The 24,782-nt window shown below is 40.8% G+C and overlaps 1 long non-coding RNA gene across 1 annotated transcript; it reads left to right on the top strand.

The window, feature by feature from the left end:
* Positions 1–2,155: 2,155 nt before the first annotated feature.
* On the top strand, positions 2,156–16,411 carry LOC117519559. Its single transcript, XR_004563343.1, has 3 exons — positions 2,156–2,198; positions 14,149–14,263; positions 16,363–16,411. It is a non-coding gene; the product is annotated as an uncharacterized LOC117519559 (long non-coding RNA).
* The last annotated feature ends 8,371 nt before the right edge of the window (positions 16,412–24,782 follow it).

Below are 24,782 nucleotides of genomic sequence, written 5' to 3'. Positions count from 1 at the left end.
AAGCAGCAGAAGATGAATGGCTGAATCAGAAACTAAATGGAAATGCTGCGATTCCATATGTAACATTTTAATAACTCTGTCTAGTTTAAGATATTAAAATTAAATTTAAAAAATCCCTTGGCACCTATTTTTAAAAATAATATTAATATTATTGGTGCCAAGTTTTTTTTTTATTTTTCCAGGTGTCGTTCCATTAATTTTCTCCCAGGTTGAAACAGATGACACCAGAACAAACTGGCAGCTGTGATTGGAGGGTCAAATCCCACACTGGATGACTGAACTTGGCACTGAAGAGTTGACAGTTTGATTTCAAATTCAAAACACTGAATACACACACAAAATTTTGCAGTTAGAAATCAGACTAAAAAAGATTAGGGGAAATAAGTGGATTGGCAAAGTTGGTGAAACTGCTCTTGTATTTATTTATTTATTTATTGGCTGAATTAATTTTTTTTTGGCTGGTTGACTAGTGGAAAAATAGTGGACTAGTCAGGTACTACAACCCTAATTCTAATGAAGTTGGGACATTGTGTAAAATGTAAATAAAAACAGAATACAATGATTTGCAAATCCTCTTCAACCTATATTCAATTGAATACACCACAAAGACAGATTTGTTTTAATATTCAAACTGATAAACTTTATTGTTTTTGTGCAAATATTTGCTCATTTTGAAATGGATGCCTGCAACACGTTTCAAAAAAGTTGGGACAGGGCAACAAAAGACTGGGAAAGTTGATGAATGCTCAAAGAACACCTAATTGGAAACAAGTGAGTGTCATGATTGGGTATAAAAGAAACACAGCCTTCTCTAGGCAATTGAAACATTGAATGCCCGTGACCTTCGATCCTTCAGGCAGCACTGCATTAAAATCCGACATCATTGTGTAAAGGATCTTACCGCGTGGGCTCAGAAACACTTCAGAAAACCATTGTCAGTTAACACAGTTCGTTGCTACATCTACAAGTGCAAGTTAAAACTGTACCATGCAAAGCGAAAGCCATACATCTACAACATCCAGAAACGCTGCTGCCTTCTCTGGGCCCGAGCTCCTTTGAAATGGACAGACACAAAGTGGGAAAGTGAGCTGTGGTCTGATGAGTCCACATTTCAAATTGTTTTTGGAAATCATGGACGTCGTGTCCTCCGGACAAAAGAGGAAAAAGGCCATCCAGATTGTTAGCAGCGCAAAGTTCAAAAGCCAGCATCTGTGATGGTATGGGAGTATGTTAGTGTCCATGGCATGAGCAACTTACACATCTGTGATGGCACCATCAATGCTTAAAGGTACATCCAGGTTTTGGCGAGCAACGCATGCTGCCCATCCAAGCAACGTCTTTTTTTCAGGGACGTCCCTGTTTATTTCAGCAAGACAATGCCAAGCCACATTCTGCACGTGTTACAACAGTGTGGCTTCATAGTAAAAGAGTGCTGGTACTAGACTGGCCTGCCTGCAGTCCAGACCTGTCGCCCATGTGTGGGTGACAGGTGTGGTGCATTATGAAGCGCAAAATACAACAACGGAGACCCAGGAGTGTTGAACAACTGAAGTCTTACATCAAGCAAGAATGGGAAAGAATTCCACTTACATAGCTTCAGCAATTAGTGTACTCAGTTCCCAAACACTTATTGAGTGTTGTTAGAAGGAAAGGTGTAACACAGTGGTAAACATAACACTGTCCCAGCTTTTTTGAAATGTGTTGCAGCCATTTCAAAATGAGCAAATATTTGCACAAAAACAATAAAGTTTATCAGTTTGAACATTAAATATCTTGTCTTTGTGGTGTATTCAATTGAATATACTTGTAGATTGAAAAGGATTTGCAAGTCATTGTATTCTGACTTTATTTACATTTTACACAACGTCCCAACTTCATTGGAATTGGGGTTGTAGTTTGGCATAGTGGATGATTATGACTAGTCATCCCAACCCTAGTTTTGGTTATGGGCAGTACTAGAACAGTGGCCTCGCCACCTCAGGTATGTAAAATGTACAGGACTTGAATTAATTTGGCACACACTGTTTAAATGTTTTGCTTCTTGGATACAGATTTGGTGTTGAATCTGTCAAAAAAAGCACAAGGGGGTGCTGTTTTTTCTGCACGGGATTTGATGATCTAAGCTTTTTACTGCACATGTTTCTTTTCCCCTCAGGTCAGAGAGAGCAGGTGAGATCGCCACCATTCCTCTGACAAAGGTAAGACTAAATAAAGTTGAAAAAGTCTGGTGCAAAAAGTGTTAAGTTCTGTGTTGTTTCCACAGCTACATGTTGAAATAAAAAGAAATCAAGCCAACATTATAAATTCTCTATCCATGGTCATCTTTTGATCTTAAACTGTGTGTGTGTGTGTGTTTGTCTGTTTGTGTATGTGTGTCCAAGAGAGATGACAAACTATGATTTTATTTAGTTTCTTGCAGATCCAGATAGATGGGGTATTTTTTATTACAAGACAAAAATTGATGAAGTCCCCCCCCCCCCCCCCCCCCCAAAAAAAAAAAAAAAATTACAGATGTAGGTTCATGTGTTTGTACCATTCCCATATTAACCGAACCTTTTGATAACCCCAGAAATAAAGGTTTGTTGATATGTTGGAGTCACCGTATCAATCTGCCTTTCAGAGAGTCTTGTCAGCTCGGCTCCTAAATTGGTTGGTGGATTCCAGTGAAACTTTACACATAGTAACACTTCATATGAAGACATTCTCAAAGGAAAATAATTCTGGTCTCAAATCTTCAAGGGGAGATGAGGTCAGTTGGTCAGTGTTGGGTTTTTATACACAATACAGTTCCTCCTGAAAGTTGTGATGTTGAGATTTCAGCAACACAAATTCAGCTTATCGCCTTGAACTTGGCATGACTTTACAATTTGGTCTTATCGCCACACCCTTTCAGCAAATCAGACCAGTAATTATTGGTTTCCACAGATTTTACCAATCATAGCTTTCTCCTGTGTAAAACATTCAGCCAAGTCTATTTTCTGCTCCCTTGGTTACTATTTTCTCTTATTATTATTCTCCAGTGTTTCTATGGTTCTCCAGTGTTTTCTCCTCTCTGTTACCTTTATTCTGATAAATCTGCTCCTTGTGTATTTTTATTGTCTTTACTTCTTGTCCATGAGCTTACCTTTTCACGTGCACACTCACTTTGTCTGTCACACACTATTTAGTCATCCACACCCACTCACTCCAGTGCCAGATTGTCTTACTTCCACACCTGCTTTCTCGCCTTATTTCTCAGTGTTTGTTTCCCAATTCCTGACCTACGCTGCCTCCTTGTGTTCAGAGTTTAGCCTGCTGTCTACTGGACTTCCTATGTGGTATAATTGCCATTTGCGTTGTGACCCTGAGCTTGTGTTGATGGTTAATCTGTTTGCTTGTTCCCACACGGACATGCTTGTTTCTCAAACTGACATCCTGGTTCGTCCTGACCTCTTGCCTGATTGAATGGTTAACAGTCTGCCTGTTGTCATATGGAGACATTTAATGAATGGGTTTATCCCCTGTTAAGTTCTGAACATTTTCTCTGCTATAGTTTTAATTAAAGACTGTTTAATCATCAAATAACTGTTTCATCATTAGTGCAGTTCTCTGCTTTGGGGTCTCCACTGGAGTACCACCCATTACATTTCTGTTTGTGAAGATAATGAAACTCATATTCTGGGTCCATACTGTTTGGCTGGTCCCAATATATGCTGGAGGTTAAAACCTCTTATTGATTTGGTTATTGTAAGTAATTCTGCTATCAGACAAACAACAGTGCCATCACTGGCTACTATATCTAGGCTTTGGAAATGAAAGAAACTGACCTTCCCCCCCAAAAAACCCACATAATTCCAAGATGTATTTAATTTCAACCACAGCTGCACCTAATTTCTATCATGCATGTAATGATGATATTATTCTTCACAACAATCCCAGACATTTCTAGTAGGTGCCAGTGTTCAGCATGCCGGAGAGAGGTCTATGATGTATTACATGGGTAAAACAATGTTGCTTTTTGGCTTGAGTCGCTGCATCAAAGTTCACTGTCGAGTCCCTTTTAATTTGATGAGGTGCAAGTTTTGTTGAACTGGATGGGACAGATTCATTTATGGGTATTTATTCATGACAGAGTACCAAGTTCTGACATCAAATCAAATCAATTTTATTTATATAGCGCCAAATCACAACAAACAGTTGCCCCAAGGCGCTCCACATTGCAAGGCAAAGCCATACAATAATTACGGAAAAACCGCAACGGTCAAAACGACCCCCTGTGAGCAAGCACTTGGCGACAGTGGGAAGGAAAAACTCCCTTTTAACAGGAAGAAACCTCCAGCAGAACCAGGCTCGGGGAGGGGCAGTCTTCTGCTGGGACTGGTTGGGGCTGAGGGAGAGAACCAGGAAAAAGACATGCTGTGGAGGGGAGCAGAGATCAATCACTAATGATTAAATGCAGAGTGGTGCATACAGAGCAAAAAGAGAAAGAAACACTCAGTGCATCATGGGAACCCCCCAGCAGTCTAAGTCTATAGCAGCATAACTAAGGGATGGTTCAGGGTCACCTGATCCAGCCCTAACTATAAGCTTTAGCAAAAAGGAAAGTTTTAAGCCTAATCTTAAAAGTAGAGAGGGTGTCTGTCTCCCTGATCCGAATTGGGAGCTGGTTCCAGAGGAGAGGAGCCTGAAAGCTGAAGGCTCTGCCTCCCATTCTACTCTTACAAACCCTAGGAACTACAAGTAAGCCTGCAGTCTGACAGCGAAGCACTCTATTGGGGTGATATGGTACTATGAGGTCCCTAAGATAAGATGGGACCTGATTATTCAAAACCTTATAAGTAAGAAGAAGAATTTTAAATTCTATTCTAGAATTAACAGGAAGCCAATGAAGAGAGGCCAATATGGGTGAGATATGCTCTCTCCTTCTAGTCCCTGTCAGTACTCTAGCTGCAGCATTTTGAATTAACTGAAGGCTTTTCAGGGAACTTTTAGTACAACCTGATAATAATGAATTACAATAGTCCAGCCTAGAGGAAATAAATGCATGAATTAGTTTTTCAGCATCACTCTGAGACAAGACCTTTCTAATTTTAGAGATATTGCACAAATGCAAAAAAGCAGTCCTACATATTTGTTTAATATGCGCATTGAATGACATATCCTGATCAAAAATGACTCCAAGATTTCTCACAGTATTACTAGAGGTCAGGGTAATGCCATCCAGAGTAAGGATCTGGTTAGACACCATGTTTCTAAGATTTGTGGGGCCAAGTACAATAACTTCAGTTTTATCTGAGTTTAAAAGCAGGAAATTAGCGGTCATCCATGTCTTTATGTCTGTAAGACAATCCTGCAGTTTAGCTAATTGGTGTGTGTCCTCTGGCTTCATGGATAGATAAAGCTGGTGTATTATCTGCATAACAATGAAAATTTAAGCAATGCTTTCTAATAATACTGCCTAAGGGAAGCATGTATAAAGTGAATAAAATTGGTCCTAGCACAGAACCTTGTGGAACTCCATAATTAACCTTAGTCTGTGAAGAAGATTCCCCATTTACATGAACAAATTGTAATCTATTAGATAAATATGATTCAAACCACTGCAGCGCAGTGCCTTTAATACCTATGGCATGCTCTAATCTCTGTAATAAAATTTTATGGTCAGCAGTATCAAAAGCAGCACTGAGGTCTAACAGAACAAGCACAGAGATGAGTCCACTGTCTGAGGCCATAAGAAGATCATTTGTAACCTTCAGTAATGCTGTTTCTGTACTATGATGAATTCTAAAACCTGACTGAAACTCTTCAAATAGACCATTCCTCTGCAGATGATCAGTTAGCTGTTTTACAACTACCCTTTCAAGAATTTTTGAGAGAAAAGGAAGGTTGGAGATTGGCCTATAATTAGCTAAGATAGCTGGGTCAAGTGATGGCTTTTTAAGTAATGGTTTAATTACTGCCACCTTAAAAGTCTGTGGTACATAGCCAACTAATAAAGATAGATTGATCATATTTAAGATCGAAGCATTAATTAATGGTAGGGCTTCCTTGAGCAGCCTGGTAGGAATGGGGTCTAATAGACATGTTGATGGTTTGGAGGAAGTAACTAATGAAAATAACTCAGACAGAACAATCGGAGAGAAAGAGTCTAACCAAATACCGGCATCACTGAAAGCAGCCAAAGAGAACGATATGTCTTTGGGATGGTTATGAGTAATTTTTTCTCTAATAGTTAAAATTTTATTAGCAAAGAAAGCCATGAAGTCATTACTAGTTAAAGTTAAAGGAATACTCGGCTCAATAGAGCTCTGACTCTTTGTCAGCCTGGCTACAGTGCTGAAAAGAAACCTGGGGTTGTTCTTATTTTCTTCAAATAGTCATAAGTAGTAAGATGTCCTAGCTTTACGGAGGGCTTTTTTATAGAGCAACAGACTCTTTTTCCAGGCTAAGTGAAGATCTTCTAAATTAGTGAGACGCCATTTCCTTTCCAACTTACGGGTTATCTGCTTTAAGCTGCGAGTTTGTGAGTTATACCACGGAGTCAGGCACTTCTGATTTAAGGCTCTCTTTTTCAGAGGAGCTACAGCATCCAAAGTTGTCCTCAATGAGGATGTAAAACTATTGACGAGATAATCTAGCTACTCTGCCCTGTGTTGGTATATGGCATTGGAGAACATAAAGAAGGAATCATATCCTTAAACCTAGTTACAGCGCTTTCTGAAAGACTTCTACTGTAATGAAACTTATTCCCCACTGCTGGGTAGTCCATCAGAGTAAATGTAAATGTTATTAAGAAATGATCAGACAGAAGGGGGTTTTCAGGGAATACTGTTAAGTCTTCAATTTCCATACCATAAGTCAGAACAAGATCTAAGGTATGATTAAAGTGGTGGGTGGACTCATTTACATTTTGAGCAAAGCCAATCGAGTCTAACAGTAGATTAAATGCAGTGTTGAGACTGTCATTCTCAGCATCTGTGTGGATGTTAAAATCGCCCACTATAATTATCTTATCTGAGCTAAGCACTAAGTCAGACAAAAGGTCCGAAAATTCACAGAGAAACTCACAGTAACGACCAGGTGGACGATAGATAACAACAAATAAAACTGGGTTTTGGGACTTCCAATTTGGATGGACAAGACTAAGAGTCAAGCTTTCAAATGAATTAAAGCTCTGTCTGGGTTTTTGATTAATTAATAAACTGGAGTGGAAGATTGCTGCTAATCCTCCGCCTCAGCCCGTGCTACGAGCGTTCTGGCAGTTAGTGTGACTCGGGGGTGTTGACTCATTTAAACTAACATATTCATCCTGCTGTAACCAGGTTTCTGTAAGGCAGAATAAATCAATATGTTGATCAATTATTATATCATTTACTAACAGGGACTTAGAAGAGAGAGATCTAATGTTTAATAGACCACATTTAACTGTTTTAGTCTGTGGTGCAGTTGAAGGTGCTATATTATTTTTTCTTTTTGAATTTTTATGCTTAAATTGATTTTTGCTGATTATTGGTGGTCTGGGAGCAGGCACCGTCTCTACGGGGATGGGGTAATGAGGGGATGGCAGGGGGAGAGAAGCTGCAGAGAGGTGTGTAAGACTACAACTCTGCTTCCTGGTCCCAACCCTGGATAGTCACGGTTTGGAGGGTTTAATAAAATTGGCCAGATTTCTAGAAATGAGAGCTGCTCCATCCAAAGTGGGATGGATGCCGTCTCTCCTAACATGACCAGGTTTTCCCCAGAAACTTTGCCAATTATCTATGAAGCCCACCTCATTTTTTGGACACCACTGAGACAGCCAGCAATTCAAGGAGAACATGCAGCTAAACATGCCACTCCCGGTCCGATTGGGGAGGGGCCCAGAGAAAACTACAGAGTCCGACATTGTTTTTGCAAAGTTACACACCGATTCAATGTTAATTTTAGTGACCTCCGATTGGCGTAACCGGGTGTCATTACTGCCGACGTGAATTACAGTCTTGCCAAATTTATGCTTAGCCTTAGCCAGCAGTTTCAAATTTCCTTCAGTGTCGCCTGCTCTGGCCCCCGGAAGACAATTGACTATGGTTGCTGGTGTCGCTAACTTCACATTTCTCAAAACATAGTCGCCAATAACCAGAGTTTGTTCCTCGGCTGGTGTGTCGCCGAGTGGGGAAAAACGGTTAGAGATGTGAACGGGTTGGTGGTGTACATGGGGCTTCTGTTTAGGACTACGCTTCCTCCTCACAGTCACCCAGCTGGCCTGCTTTCCCGGCTGCTCGGGATCTGCTGGAGGGGAACTAACGGCGGCTAAGCTACCTTGGTCCGCACCGACTACAGGGGCCTGGCTAGCTGTAGGATTTTCCACGGTGCGGAGCCGAGTCTCCAATTCGCCCAGCCTGGTCTCCAAAGCTACGAACAAGCTACACTTATTACTAGTACCATTACTGCTAAAGGAGGCCGAGGAATAACTAAACATTTCACACCCAGAGCAGAAAAGTGCAGGAGAGACAGGAGAAGCCGCCATGCTAAACCGGCTAAGAGCTAGTAGCTGCGCTAAGCTAGCGGATTCCTAAAAACACACAAAGTGAATAATGTGTAAATAATTTAGAGGTGATTCAGCAAAGGGAGTGCTTTAGTTAAGGCACATGAAGATTACACTGTGAAACAAATCGTTATCTAGTTAACTAGATCAATCTAACTGCACAGATTAAACAGCTAACAGATACAGCAAAACACCGCTGTGCTCCGGAACAGGAAGTGATACAATACCGCAGTGAGAGCCAACCACCAGTCGAGGGTTAATTGACATGAGGGTCAGTTTTTAAAATAGATTAAATTATTATGGCATAGTGCCAGTTAAACATTCATGTGTATATTTCACTAAATTGAAACAAAAAATGTATGTAAGGCCCACATTTTTTGTGTCACATATACCAAATGCAGCAACGTATTTAAAAAATCACTACGTACATAGGGGGGGGGGGGCATGAAAAATCATCCCATGTTCGTGCCTGAAGCAACAGCTATGACGTAGTTTGTATCCAGCTAGTTCATGTCACGCGGTCACTTCATTCATAAAATTCCTAGGCAGGGCTTGACAGCTTTGGTCACCATGTAAGAAATCCTGCAGAGCACAAAAGTGGTGGATCGATGGAAAACGGGATTTAAAATGCACAACAGCTGTCCTGCAGTGAATTCCGTTAATTTAATATTGTTCATCAAATAAATAACAAGCAAGTAAATAAATAAATAAAAACACTGTGAATGTAAATTTCTTGTCATGTTTTGTTGTCACACAAAACCAAATTAAGCAACTACGATGTAATCAAGGGGCCACAAAAGCTCACGTCAGGAACATCACAGTTTGCTTTCAAAAAAGCAAAACGCAAGAACATATTTGGCAATCAAATAAGGTGCTGTATTTATGTCAACAAAAAATGTTAAAAAGGTTGATAACACAAAAAAAAATTCCTGTAAAAAACAATGGAACTGAAATTTACCTCTCTCGCTCTTGACATGTACTGTGGCGTCTATTTTACATACTAGATGTGAAAATCTCACTCGCTGCATTTTAGAAGATGTCAGTACATATCTGGGCTTTCCAAAAGCTTAGGACCAGATAACAAGTGGTGTCTGTGTAGACTACAAAACCCTTAACATGGAAGAAGGGCAGTGCTGGTGCACCAGGCTCATATTTTACAGTAGTCATAGTAATTTTCAGGTAGCACGGTGGCCAAGCGGTTAGCGCACTTGCTCCCAAAGTAGAAGGTTCATGGTTCAAGACCACCCATAACTGTTGTCTATGTAATGTTGAGTTGTGTTAGGAAGGGCATCCAGCGTAAAACTCATGCCAAATCAATAAACGGGTCGATACCAGATCTGAAAAACAGAGAAGCCGAAAGAATATACTAGCCATCGTACTTTATGCACCACCAACAAAAAAAGGATTTAAGCTGATGGACCGTACATGTGCATTTTTACAGTTTGCTGAGCCGCTAATGGTAATTAGTGGTAATTAGCTATGGTAGCTAACGAACAAACTAATTGGTAATCAGTCTTACAATAACAGTGTTTTAAAGAGATTACAGGTCAGGGTAGGATGATGTCAGTTCCACACATTGTATTGGCATAAATGACAAATTGGGCTGTGAGCTGACACACGAAACGCGTCTGTCTACATGTATGAAAAGAAATCAAACAGCAGTTTATTTGGTTCACTTATTGTGACAAAGGTTAAACAAATGGAGCGAAGAGTCTGCACGCTCTCAAAGGTGTCAGTTTGACTGATGCGGACGACTAAAAGATGGAGGTAATTAGTGCAAAATATCAGGTCTTCTTTGGTTAGAACAACGGCCTGCTTAATGGAAGAGCGATAGATCAGAGCAGGCGATGAAAAATGAGGGATTCACTGTGTTCTAATTATATGATGCATCATTCTGACAGAGCCGTCTGTTATCTTTGATACAAAAGTTCAACATCATGTGGTGTCCAAACTGCAGAGCTGCTGTAGTAAAATGCAAACTTTAACAAAAATGGAATTAATCAGTAAACAATCAACAAACCCACTTGAGTCCCTGTGAGACTCACTTTAGAAGATTTAAGACAGAAAACCAACAACATGAAATAGACAGACTGTTGACGGGGCAGAAAACAGTCTGATGTGTCAAAACATGATCAATTAAATTCTCTTTAGCTCCTTTTTACTGGCAGGTAGGTATTCATCTAACGAGCCAATCGTACCCTGGGCAGAACGACGCTCAGCATGTATATCCAAACATCCATCCGTTTTCACTTGTGAGCATGATATCTCAAGAACCAGTTGACCAATTTCATTCATATTTAGCATCAGGGTGTAGTCAGGTCATCCCCCAGCATCACTCAATTATGGTGACCTTGGGGTCAATTCGCAGGAGCAGCCAAACAAGTAAAAATGTGCGACTTATACCCTAGAATATATTGTATTGTATCATATCTCACGGTAACACAAACAGTGATGCCGGTAATGCGTTACTTAGTAACGTAATACTCTAATCTGTAATCTAATGCGTTAATCTTTCCTAATCAGATTGGATTGGAAAGATTTGGAATTACGTCTCAAAGTCACTGTGCATTACTGTTATTTTTGTATTGCTGATTGATTGCAGCATTAAACTCAGCCTGTGAGCACGGGGTCGGGGTTCGACTTCCCACCTTGTCTACTTTGCTGCAAGCTTTTCATCCGCGGTTTTCTGCAGAAGCTACGAGTCGTCCTCATCTCTCAAAGCGTGATGACGACACAACACCTGCCCTGAGCTTTACAAAGTCATTTTTGGGTGATTCTTTAACTACGGGCACTATTGGCCTTGTAAATGTCATTTCCACCACACCATTGCCTTACAATATAAAGCGCCTTGGGGCAACTGTTTGTTGTGATTTGGCGCTATATACATGTGCTCTGATGTCACTGTTTATCTCCATAGAAACTACCCAAACAATCTTTCATACAAACTGTTTAAAGGGACATTACAGTGTTGTGGTGGAAATTACGGCAATAGTGTGGGACAACTACATTTTGTTTAAAAAAATCACAACAGTTGTATGACATTGAATACCCCAATTATGTTTTGATTATTTTACTGATATTTTATTCAGAGATATTTTAAAACATTAGAAAAAACGTTTCTTTACCATTTGTTTTTATCATTGAAGATCAAAAGTCTGGGTGTGGGACAAGCACAAAACGGCAATATTTGCATATAATGATGCTGAAAAAAGGTGAAAAAGTCATCATAGACTACTAGAACAAATTTCTTAACACACTTTCATTGTAAAGATAACTATAAAAGTGTGAAATTTCCACTTTTGTCTGTTTTTCATACAATATGATCAAAGGACATAATAAGTGCCCGTAGTCTAAGAATCACCCTTTTATGCTTTTTTCACTTTATTTAAAAATCTGAGCCACTCTGTGTCTCCTCGCTAAAAACAGCTGATCTACGACAAGTTAACTAGTATTTTTTTTTTTACCCAGATGTGTCTAATCTCTGTTTCTGCAGACGACATTATGTAAAAAAAAAAAAGCTGATAAAACTTTCCTACCTGTCAATCTGGTCATATTTTCTGCATAAATAACTGTTATCCATCCTTTTTGTTCAAACGCCAAAGCAGGGGCAAATCCAGATAGAAAGGGTTCCTAGGGAGGGGCAGGGAGGTGGCCCCCCACAACAACCTGAGATTAAAGGTCCACTTTTGAAGGCTTTTTTTTTTATTTACTCCTACTAATACTACTTGTAATAATTTCAACAACTACGAGGTCTGTTAGAAAAGAAACCAACAGTTTTATTTTTTTAAAAAACTATATGGATTTGAATCACGTGTGATTACATCAGCCAAGCTTGAACCCTCGTGCGCATGCGTGAGTTTTTTCACGCCTGTCGGTGACGTCATTCACCTGTGAGCACGCCTTGTGGAAGGAGTTGTCCAGCCCCCTCGTCGGATTTTTATTGTCTGAGAAGTTGCTGAGAGACTGGCGCTGTGCTTGATCAAAATTTTTTCAAATGCTGTGAGGCACATCCGAGTCGACATCATTCGAGAAATTCAGCTGGTTTTCGGTGTAAATTTTAACGGCTGATGAGAGATTTTGGATTGTTTCTATCACTGTAAGGACTTCCCACGAAGCGGGACGTCGCGCAGCGCTCCGAGGCGACGTCGTATCCTGTGTCAAGCTGAAAACCTCCCAATTTAAGCCTCTGTTGACCCAGGACGTCGTGAGAGAACAGAGAAGTTTCAGAAGAGCTCGGAATCAGCAGTTTATCCGGACATTCCACTGTTAAAGGAGATTTTTTTAATGAAGGTCGTGTGGACGGATTGGCGCATCGGCTCGCAGCCGGCGCAGCGCGCCTGCCACCGGAAAAACACCTCCGTGTTGATAACCATTTGCAAAATCCAGGCGGCTTTTGTTGGCTTTCAGTTGAGTGAGTATCTGAGAAATTGTTTAACAGCAGGGCATGTTCCAACTTGTCCTTAAGGCTTCCAACGGAGGTGTTTTTCCTGTGGCGGGCGCACGGCGCCGGCTGCAAGCCGACGCGCCAATCCGTCCGCACGTCTTTCATTAAAAAAATCTCCTTTAACAGTGGAATGTCCGGATAAACTGCTGATTCCAAGCTCTTCTGAAACTTCTCTGTTCTCTCATGACGTCCTGGGTCAACAGAGGCTTAAATTTGGAGGTTTTCAGCTTGAAACAGGATGACGACGTCGCCTTGGAGCGCTGCGCGACATCCCGCTGCCTGGGAAGTCCTTACAGCGATAGAAACAATCCAAAATCTCTCATCAGCCATTAAAATTTTCACCGAAAACCAGCTGACTTTCTCGAATGGTGTCCACTCGGATGTGCCTCACAGTTTTTGAAAAAATTTTGATCAAGCACAGCGCCAGTCTCTCAGCAACTTCTCAGACAAAGGAATTCCGACGAGGGGGCTGGACCACTCCTTCCACAAGGCGTGCTCACAGGCGAATGACATCACCGACAGGCGTGAAAAAACTCTCGCATGCCCACAAGGGTTCAAGCTTGGCTGATGTAATCACACGTGATTCAAATCCATATGTTTTTTTTTTTTTAAATAATAAGGTCGGATACTTTTCTCACAGACCTTGTAAAATGTTTAGAGAGAATTTAAATGTTAGAAAAATGTTACAAAGAATTTAATAGTTACATTCATAAACAATGTAGGTTAGAAATTGCACATTTTACTGTTACAGTGCTGTCAACCGTTAAATATGAGGTCAAGAAAGATGTCTGTATGTTATTTTTTTATTAAACAAGTATTTATGTTCATTGAAGTCAAGAAAGGGTGACTATAAACTGAGTATTGGCAAAAAACAGGTTGTCAATTTCATGTTGAGGTGGTGGTGGGGGGGTCGTCGGCAGCTGCTGAAAGAAACAAGTAAAGTAACTCGTAATCTAATTTAGTTACTTTTAAAACTGAGTCATCAGTGAAGTAGCTAAGTTACTTTTTCAAGGAGTAATCAGTAACTGTATTACTTTTTCAAAGTGGCAGCACTGAACACAAATATTGGTACAGTATATTAGTAAAATGCGCCCATTGGCGTCAGTGTCGTTTACCAGACTTTTAAGAATTCATCTTCTGTATTTTTCACATCACCTCCACCATCGCCACCATCCATCAACCCCTTTACCATTCTATGCAGATGATTAATGAGCGTTACAGCTCATACTCCTGGGTGGCAGAGCTGATCCAGGTTTTTATAGCCATCAGCATCACTGTGTCCTTCCTGGTGATGGGATCTGCCATGAAGCACACCAGTAAGTTCCTCTGTTCAGTTCCGAATGCTTCGCATTGACATTACACAAACACTGAGGGTCCATGCAGTGCCAGGACAGGGCTAGCTGTAGTGTCAGGTGGTTGGAGGAGAAGGTGCAAGATCCGTTTCCTCCCCAGAAAACCTTGTACTACTGAGTTGTGTATCTGTTGTGTACGTAGCAATGTATGCACCACATGCTGGCACACTTGTGTCTTAAAATCAGTGGCAGATGACATTCTGGTTAATTTCATGTTATGGAAAAAAATTGTCACAACTAATTAAATGAGTAAATACTAGAAGCACTCAGAGAGTGCAAACCTCCGCCAAGGCCATGGGGTCACTGATGCCATAACAACTACACGCCGTCGAATCATTGGACCTAAAAAAGTCTAACAATGATGTTTGCTTATGTAGTAAAAAAAAGTTTCATCTGCTGTGACTGGATAGCATGTATCCTTAGCGCTTGGCATCACAGTTTATTGGAACTTGCACCTTTCCCAGAAGCTACTGTCATCTGAGCACTGATATTGATATTGCATGTGCTTATAGACAAAAACAAATAAGAGACAAAATTCTATTTATTATTCAACTGCGAATTTTTTAACATTTATGAAACACTTCTCTAAACAAGGCCATAGGGTCACTGACCCTAAAGAGATTCCCTCCTTGGCACAGTGATCTATTTCTTTTTGTCTGTTTCTCTAAAATTGTATATAATAATTACAATTTGAAAACAAATGCACCTGAACATGATGACAGCTGCAACTGCTTAATGCTAACTTTTAACATTGAAAATGCCATAGACATGCTAACGCATTAGCATCGGGATCCGGATCACCACTCAAATTTAATCACTTGTTCCTCTTGTCATTTCCAACCACTCCACAAAATTTCATCAAAATCCGTTCAAAACTTTTTGAGTTATCATGCTGACAAACAGACAGACAAACAAACAAACAAACCCGACCGAAAACATAACCTCCTTGGCGGAGGTAACAAGCCTTGTGAGAACTTGTGCCTCACTTTGTGCCACACATGCGCACCACCAAGACGGGGCCTTGAGTGTGTCGTAAACCCGCCAGCATGCAGTGTGGCAAAACACATTTTGTTATTTATTTTTTAATTTTTTAAGTGTGTTCCTGTTTCTCACATTTGAGGATTTAAGATTAAATGGTCCTGGATTATATTATTTTATAAATTTTCAGGACAATAAATTGATTTTGAATGTATTCAGAAGTGAAATAAATAGACTTTAACTTTTTCATAACAGCTTTAAAATGTCTTAAACCAGTGGAAAAGTGGATTTAAACTTGCCAAAGTGGGCTGGTTTTCTAAAACCAGCTGAAGATGTTTGGATTTTAGCTTGTTTGCAATTTGAAAATATTTCCTTTGGTTCTGAGATACAGTCAGGTCCAGAAGTAATTAAAAAATGACCAAAAAAGAAAGAAAAAAAAAATGCTTCTACACCACTGCAACGGAGTCAAAATGAAAACATCTTGTTGTGCAGACTTTCAGCTTTAATTGAAGAGGTTTATCAAAAAATATCATATAAACCATTTTGGAATTCTGGTTGTCCCTGATCCATGATGCCTGCCATTTCAGAGGCTGTCAATAAGTGGACAAACTAAATTTAAGAATTATTTTGGACACAAATCATCGCTTTTTCAGCCACTTTCCTTGAGACAAGCAGGTGATGGATACATGAACATTTTCAAGTCATTGAATATGTCTTGGGCTTCATTTATGTCAATCATTGGTAAATCTATCTGAAGTAGGAAGTTCTTAAAAATGCAAGAAGGAGACAAGTGAGGGAATCTATCAAGACACCCAAGACAGTTCTCAAAGATTTTGGGCTCTGTTCACCATTGTGGTGGAAAAAAGAGAACAAATTAGCACTTGTCACTGTCCAGTTACTTCTGTCTTTGTGGTTGTAGTTTTATATCATGACATTTTATAGTCGTCAATTAACATGGTAATTATTTCCAGCCTTAATTGTAATCCCCTTGCAGATTTAATAGCTGAGACCACCTTGTTGAGTATCATATGAAAAATATTGAAACAGTTGTCCCACAGTGTGTGTGTTGTGTTGTTCTGTTTCAGTTGATGGTCTTGTGACCGTGATGTGGAGCGGCAGACTGGAGTGTTTGTGTAAAACCTGTGAGTGTCACCTGTCCAACAAACGGCACGTGTGCTCAGCTCAAAGGTAAACCTTCACAAAGTGTTTGGGTAAAGAGATGACAGACACGGATTTGGTGGTTCACACATGAATGCAGTGCAAATCCCAGCAGACATTTACTCGAACATCTTCAAAACCTAATGTGATTTTCTTTTTTCTTTTATTTGCAGCTAACTATATGTTGAAATTGTGAGATATCAGAGGGTTCAGACTTAATGCACCACACTAAAGTGCATCTTGCAACATTGCATTTTGGATGCAAAATCACAATGAAATCAGTTTACTTTTTTAACTAGTAATTGCTGAAGCAATAGAATTGTCAAGCTGCTGTCTGTGCTACCACTACAAGTTAAAACAACTAACACAATGCCTAAATTGCTTTTGCAAACATTTACACTTTTTGTAGTTGAGGGAAAAAATAAGCTTTTGTCATAGCAATCAATTTATCAACTCCACTGTCTCATCCCTTTTTTGCAGTAGTATTCTCACTGATCAGAATGATAAATACGTCTCTTCATAGTGATAAAGAATCCCAGCGGGACAAGATCTTAAAGTGCCACTGTACACGCCGTAATTCTCCTTCTGTCATCTAAATCTATTCCACAAACTGGTTTTTGGCACAGTTTTTACCTTCCTCGGTTTCCAGCCCAGCTAGTTTATTTTTAATCTTGTTATCGCTAATTATTATTATTAATCTCTTTGTTGTTAATCGCCACATTTTCTCCCTGAACTCAGCCACATGGGCGGTGCAGCCAGTACATTCTGAGTGTCAGTCCCAATTCCAGATTAATGAGTAGGGAAGGGAGGACATCCGGCATAAAAAAATACCACAAAGCAATATGCATCATCATATTTCATTTGATTTCATGGTGTTGGTTTTGTCTTTTGTGTACCCCAGTGCAGCCAAAGGATTAATGTCTCTGCTGGGATTTATCGTCATCTTTGTTGTGTCACTGTGTGACCCCAGGGTAAAGCACAAACTACTACTACTGCCACATTTCAGTCAACACTTGTGATTGATGACAGTGAAGTCCTGACACACACATGAATTTCTTTCAGGGTTTTGTGGTGATGTTGGACAAAGTTGTGTCTTTCTGTCTCAACACTGAGGTGGGTCTGTTTGTCTTCCTCATGCTGAGAGCATCCAGAGCACAGCGGTATCGGTGAGTGTCTCTTCTTCAAATAAATCTGATGTTTGACCATACAATTGAAGCAGCCCAGAAGCCAGTGGTTTTTAGCCATGCTGATGCTCCCCAGAAGCATTGACTGAAAAAAAGTGTGAAGGACCTAAATGAGATGGTGAGGAATTTCCAGGCATGCAAGACACAAATAATAAAAAAAAAAATGCATAAAATGGCAGGGGGTATTAAGGGCCATAGTTGGGAGTCTGGGGGGTGGTGGTGGGGAAGCCACGCTAATGCTCCCCAGAAGCATTTACTGAAAAAAAATCTGAAGGACCTAATGAGATGGTGAGATGCTGAAGAGCTTCGCTCATTCATGTCTGCGACATACATATATTAATAATGATGATAGTGTGTACATAACAAGAACCTAAATTTGTAAATACATTGACATTAAATTAACATTAAAAAAAATTATGTAAATAACATGAAATAAAAGGCTTGAGTTCCTCTTCGAAAATCTGTTGAGGTCTGAGGTTCTAAAAACAAACTGGACTCACACTACGAGGGCTGTCCATAAAGTATAGGTCCTTTTTATTTTTTTCAAAAACTATATGGATTTCATTCATATGTTTTTCCGTCAGACATGCATGAACCCTCGTGCGCATGCGTGAGTTTTTCCACGCCTGTCGGTGACGTCATTTGCCTGTGAGCACTCCTTGTGGGAGGAGTCGTCCAGCCCCTCGTCGGAATTCCTTTGTCTGAGAAGTTGCTGAGAGACTGGCGCTTTGTTTGATCAAAATTTTTTCTAAACCTGTGAGACACATCGAAGTGGACATGGTTCGAAAAATTAAGCTGGTTTTCAGTGAAAATTTTAACGGCTGATGAGAGATTTTGAGGTGACACTGTCACTTTAAGGACTTCCCACGGTGCGAGACGTCGCGCTGCGCTCTCAGGCGGCGTCATCAGCCTGTTTCAAGCTGAAAACCTCCACATTTCAGGCTCTATTGATCCAGGACGTCGTGAGAGAACAGAGAAGTTTCAGAAGAAGTCGGTTTCAGCATTTTATCCGGATATTCCACTGTTAAAGGAGATTTTTTTTAATGAAAGACGTGTGGACGGGTCCGCGCGTCGGGACGCAGCCGGCGCGGAGCGGCGGCACAGGAAAAACACCTCCGTGTTGATAACCATTTGTAAAATCCAGGCGGCTTTTGATGGCTTTCAGTGGAGTGAGTATATGAGAAATTGTTTAACAGCTGGACATGTTCTAACTTGTCCTTAAGGCTTCCAACAGAGGTGTTTTTCCTGTGGCGGAGCGTCGCGGCGGCTGCGAGCCGACGCTGCAATCCGCCTGCACGCTTTCATTAAAAAAATCTCCTTTAACAGTGGAATATCCGGATAAAATGCTGAAACCGACTTCTTCTGAAACTTCTCTGTTCTCTCACGACGTCCTGGATCAATAGAGCCTGAAATGTGGAGGTTTTCAGCTTGAAACAGGCTGATGACGCCGTCTGAGAGCGCTGTGCGACGTCTCGCACCGTGGGAAGTCCTTAAAGCGACAGTGTCACCTCAAAATCTCTCATCAGCCGTTAAAATTTTAACTGAAAACCAGCTTAATTTTTCGAACCATGTCCACTTCGATGTGTCTCACAGGTTTAGAAAAAATTTTGATCAAACAAAGCGCCAGTCTCTCAGCAACTTCTCAGACAAAGGAATTCCGACGAGGGGCTGGACGACTCCTCCCACAAGGAGTGCTCACAGGTGAATGACGTCACCGACAGGCGTGGAAAAACTCACGCATGCGCACGAGGGTTCAAGCATGTCTGACGTAAAAACATATGAATGAAATCCATATAGTTTTTGAAAAAAATAAAAAGGACCTATACTTTATGGACAGACCTCGTATTCTAACTCATTATGGAAACTTTGCATAATTTGTTACCACCCTTGAAAAATGGCAGCTACCAATTTTATAAACACTACCCAATCTACAGCCCATGGATCCCCACGGACAACACACTAATTGTGGTAGACGTGTTGTTTAGTCGCATTAATAATGTTTGGAAAAGTGTTTATGGCCTCTGAACCCTTTGTTTAGAACATAAATGTTTTGTCACAAGCTGTCCCAGTATTTTTAGAATGATCTTCCCTCCACTTGTCTCTCGTCTCACCTTCAGACACCTGTCTGTCCCTCTGCCAGTGGACGACTGTGTCTTCAGCTTCGCCTGGCTCCTCCCATTCTACTTCTTGTTTGCAGTCGCTTATGATGTCATACAGGTGGTTGCTGAGGCAGCACGTTACCTGCCTCTGTACAGCCACAGCCAGCTGCCGCACAACCACAGCCATTTGGGAAATTTGGGAGAGAGCGCCCCCATCCTGCTGTGATGGAACAGCCAGATGACACTAACAACTACAATTCCAAAGTACCAGAACTAAATTTCCAGAAGAACTCTTTATCAGTCATAATGTATAAATGAAGCTTCACAAGAGATGTGGCCTTTTTTCTTTTTTTTTGGACCAATGGCATTTTGTTTACAGTAAAAGGTTTAAGATATGGTTCAGCATTGTGCTTTGAACACTTTCTTGTAAACAGATCGCCATCTAGTGGGCTCAGATAAAATGGCAAATGGTTCAAAGAACTTGACTTGGCCATCACTACTTATCAGTCTGGCAACACAGCCAATGACTTCATCTCGGCGGCGTCATTTATGTATTCTTATTCCACTTCAACTGGAAATGTCGTCATCTGCCAGATTTTCCCAAACGTTGCAGGTAGCACAGTGAGAAGGTCCCAGGATTGCTTCAGACCTGGTCCATTGTGTGTGGAAGCTGCATGTTCTCCCTGTTTGCATGGGTCCCCTCCGGGTGCGCCGGGATCCTTCCACTTCTAAAGACATGCAAGTTTGGAGAATTGGTGACTGTAAATTGACTGTCGGTGTGACTGGGAACGTGAATGAGTTTGCCTTTATGTGTCGGGGTGAACCACGACTCTCGCCCAGTGACCAGTGGGATAGACTCCGCCCCTTGTGACCCCTAACTGGAACAAGCGGGATTAGAAGAAGGATGGATGGACATGTAGAACATGTTCAAAACATAGTGCACACCAAGGCAGGAATGTGTAGCCTTTTGCTTGATGTTGTGCACGGTTCCGTTTGTCAGATTGGTCAGAGAGCTTTATATCACTCTGTCATTTAATAATCATGATTAGCTTTTCTTTAGCGCTCACATATAATGGTTTTATAAAGTCGGAGCATGCTGCACTTAAAATGTGCAATAGACATATCAAAACAGGAACTGATATACCATCAGGTCTGTGAGTACTTCAGAACTTATCTAAATGACTGTAATTCTGAAGTGGTTCATGGAATATTTTTGTTGAACCCTTTGAATTAAAGCTTAAAGTCTATATTCCAAGTACACTTTGTCTCATTTTGCCTTCATGGTGGCAATATATAGAGAGGGGGGAAAATGACATATTATCACTGTTAAACTTCTTACAGACTTAACAGTTGATGGTACACCAACTATCACATTCACGTTGGTTCTTGTTGAAACAATATTCCAATCAACTGGTTTCAAACTGCAGTTTCTGTGCCACAGAAAGCACCAGTAACTTAACAGAATGGAGATTCAAGGTCTTTAAAATGGTTTATTAAAGCCACAAAGGTCTGTCTTGTGTTGTTAACATAAATATCTTGACACGTTTCCAGGATTGTCATTGGCACAAGTATTTAAACACAATAAAAACTCAAAAATTCTTATCAAAATATATTTTATTCAGGACTCTTGTTTCACTGATCTAAATTCAATGATAAACGGATGCGATGTGACTCGCAGAAAAAAAAAAAAACAGCCTCAATGTGGAGCTGCAGCGGCTGTTATGGCGGTACAGGAAAAGAAATCTGAATCTGTGGCTTTGGCCCCCAAATAAAACAAAAAACAAAAACAAACTGGAATCTGGCACAAATCGGAGGATGGCATGACATCTGATTGTGATGGGGTTCAAACATTTAAGTGAATCTTACTGAGTGTTTTAAATCACGGCTCAAGTGCTTTTAATTTGGGGGTGGGGGGTGCGTGGAGTGCAACACAAAAGCCGTGAAAACGCTAAACAGCCAACCGATTCCACTGAATAAAACGGTAAATGTCTACTAGAGTCAAAATTGTAGTTGCTGGAAGCAAAGGTGCAGTAAGCTGTCAGTTTCACCACTGAGGTGGGTCAAAATAAGCCACATCATTCATGACGTGCTCAGTTACCATTTTCTGTTATTTCACCGTGAAACTTTATTTTTTGTTTTGTTTTTAAGGCAACAATTTTAGTAAGTTGGGTGAGGCAGTGATGGCCCTGTGAGGCCTCATGAAGAGTTTGGGGTTTTACGGGGGGGGGTCCTCTGAAGGACTAAAAATAAAAAAAAGGTCAAAGCACACCGCACTTCTGTTTACGCTGAACCATTTTTTTTAATGAGTCTGCCATCCAGTGTGCTTAAAAACAACAAACAAAAAAGCTTCACGAAGCCTCATAGGTCCATCATGAGTGAGACGGTGCCATTCGAGGGGTGTTCTTTGGTTTCTGTCAACCACTGTGATTACTTCTAACTCACTTATCCATAAATAAGAGGAAGGAGAACAATCTTCCAGACTGAAAAATTACCTTTTTGTTACACTGGAAACCTCTGAAATTTAACGATGATAATGAATTTTCCCCTGTGCATTATGGGACAGGCTGCGGCTGAAAGGATCAATGCTGTTTGTAAAAACATCTTAATAAAAAAAAAAAAAAAAGACCTTATTCTTTAAACCTATTCTAGTAAGTAGAGTGTCTTAATAAAATGTTCAAAAGAATTGAAGAGAAACAGTAAGATCCAGCCTGACATGACTGATAGCACGCTGTGTTTTCTGTCTGTTAGCATCTTACGCTTATCCCTCTGGAGTCGTTTGGTGCGGATACGCGTCAAAGTCATGTGACTGAAATAAGCTGTCCTCCCAACAAATTCCTCACACTTTCAGTTTCAGTTTGAATGTTTTTTGAAAGTGCAGACTTCAACCTACGTACCAGTCTTTAAATTTTGTTGTTGGACCCAGTAAAACCTGAATGATTAATAATTTTCATCAGGCTTGTTCCTGAATTATGTTAAACCCCCCGTAGCTTTTCCCTGACTACGTGCTGTGAATAAACTTATTGCTTTAACACTGGATCATCATCATCATTTCCCCAAAGCATCGTGTATGAACCACAGGCAGCAGACTGCACTTTTAAGCTTTCATCTTTTCTGCTCATAGTACACTCAACAAAAATATAAACGCAACACTTTTGGTTTTGCTCCCATTTTGTATGAGATGAACTCAAAGATCTAAAACTTTTTCCACATACACAATATCACCATTTCCCTCAAATATTGTTCACAAACCAGTCTAAATCTGTGATAGTGAGCACTTCTCCTTTGCTGAGATAATCCATCCCACCTCACAGGTGTGCCATATCAAGATGCTGATTAGACACCATGATTAGTGCACAGGTGTGCCTTAGACTGCCCACAATAAAAGGCCACTCTGAAAGGTGCAGTTTTGTTTTATTGGGGGGGGATACCAGTCAGTATCTGGTGTGACCACCATTTGCCTCATGCAGTGCAACACATCTCCTTCGCATAGAGTTGATCAGGTTGTCAATTGTGGCCTGTGGAATGTTGGTCCACTCCTCTTCAATGGCTGTGCGAAGTTGCTGGATATTGGCAGGAACTGGTACACGCTGTCGTATACGCCGGTCCAGAGCATCCCAAACATGCTTAATGGGTGACATGTCCGGTGAGTATGCTGGCCATGCAAGAACTGGGATATTTTCAGCTTCCAAGAATTGTGTACAGATCCTTGCAACATTGCAACGTGCATCATCCTGCTGCAATGAGGTGATGTTCTTGAATGTATGGCACAACAATGGGCCTCAGGATTTCGTCACGGTATCTCTGTGCATTCAAAATGCCATCAATAAAATGCACCTGTGTTCTTCGTCCATAACAGACGCCTGCCCATACCATAACCCCACCGCCACCATGGGCCACTCGATCCACAACATTGACATCAGAAAACCGCTCACCCACACGACGCCACACACGCTGTCTGCCATCTGCCCTGGACAGTGTGAACCGGGATTCATCCGTGAAGAGAACACCTCTCTAACGTGCCAAATGCTAGCGAATGTGAGCATTTGCCCACTCAAGTCGGTTACGACGACGAACTGGAGTCAGGTCGAGACCCCAATGAGGACAACAAGCATCCAGATGAGCTTCCCTGAGACGGTTTCTGACAGTTTGTGCAGAAATTCTTTGATTATGCAAACCGATTGTTTCAGCAGCTGTCCGAGTGGCGATCTTGGAGGTGAACATGCTGGATGTGGAGGTCCTGGGCTGGTGTGGTTACATGTGGTCTGCGGTTGTGAGGCTGGTTGGATGTACTGCCAAATTCTCTGAAACGCCTTTGGAGACGGCTTATGGTAGAGAAATGAACATTCAATACACGAGCAACAGCTCTGGTTGACATTCCTGCTGTCAGCATGCCAATTGCACGCTCCCTCAAATCTTGCGGCATTTGTGGCATTGTGCTGTGTGATAAAACTGCACCTTTCAGAGTGGCCTTTTATTGTGGGCAATCTAAGGCACACCTGTGCACTAATCATGGTGTCTAATCAGCATCTTGATATGGCACACCTGTGAGGTGGGATGGATTATCTCAGCAAAGGAGAAGTGCTCACTATCACACATTTAGACTGGTTTGTGAACAATATTTGAGGGAAATGATGATATTGTGTATGTGGAAAAAGTTTTAGATCTTTGAGTTCATCTCATACAAAATGGGAGCAAAACCAAAAGTGTTGCGTTTATATTTTTGTATTTTTAAAAACAAGTGTTTTCAGGTTCAAGGTGGACAATGCTTCAAAAACAGAACTTTGCAAACAGAACGATGTCTTTCAAATCAAGTTCCCAAATCACGATGTTTGTTCATACTCGTCGTACGCCACCTTGACACTAAACTCATGCAAGTGTTAAGGTGGTTATACCTTCGATGACAGCTGTGACTGATCACATTACACTATGTAACAAATTTTAATTTTTGTTTTGTTCCTGGGTACACAGTGTGTTTTCCTAACCTGTTATGCCTTAAATAAATAGAAAATAGCTGTTATTCCACAGAAACTTTGCTTCTATGATCAGGACAATGATATTTTGAAA

Source organism: Thalassophryne amazonica, chromosome 10 (assembly GCF_902500255.1).
Source record: "Thalassophryne amazonica chromosome 10, fThaAma1.1, whole genome shotgun sequence".
NCBI lineage: Eukaryota > Metazoa > Chordata > Actinopteri > Batrachoidiformes > Batrachoididae > Thalassophryne > Thalassophryne amazonica.
The sequence above is the reverse complement of the archived record's forward strand: the minus strand, read 5'-3'. Positions and strand labels throughout refer to the sequence as shown.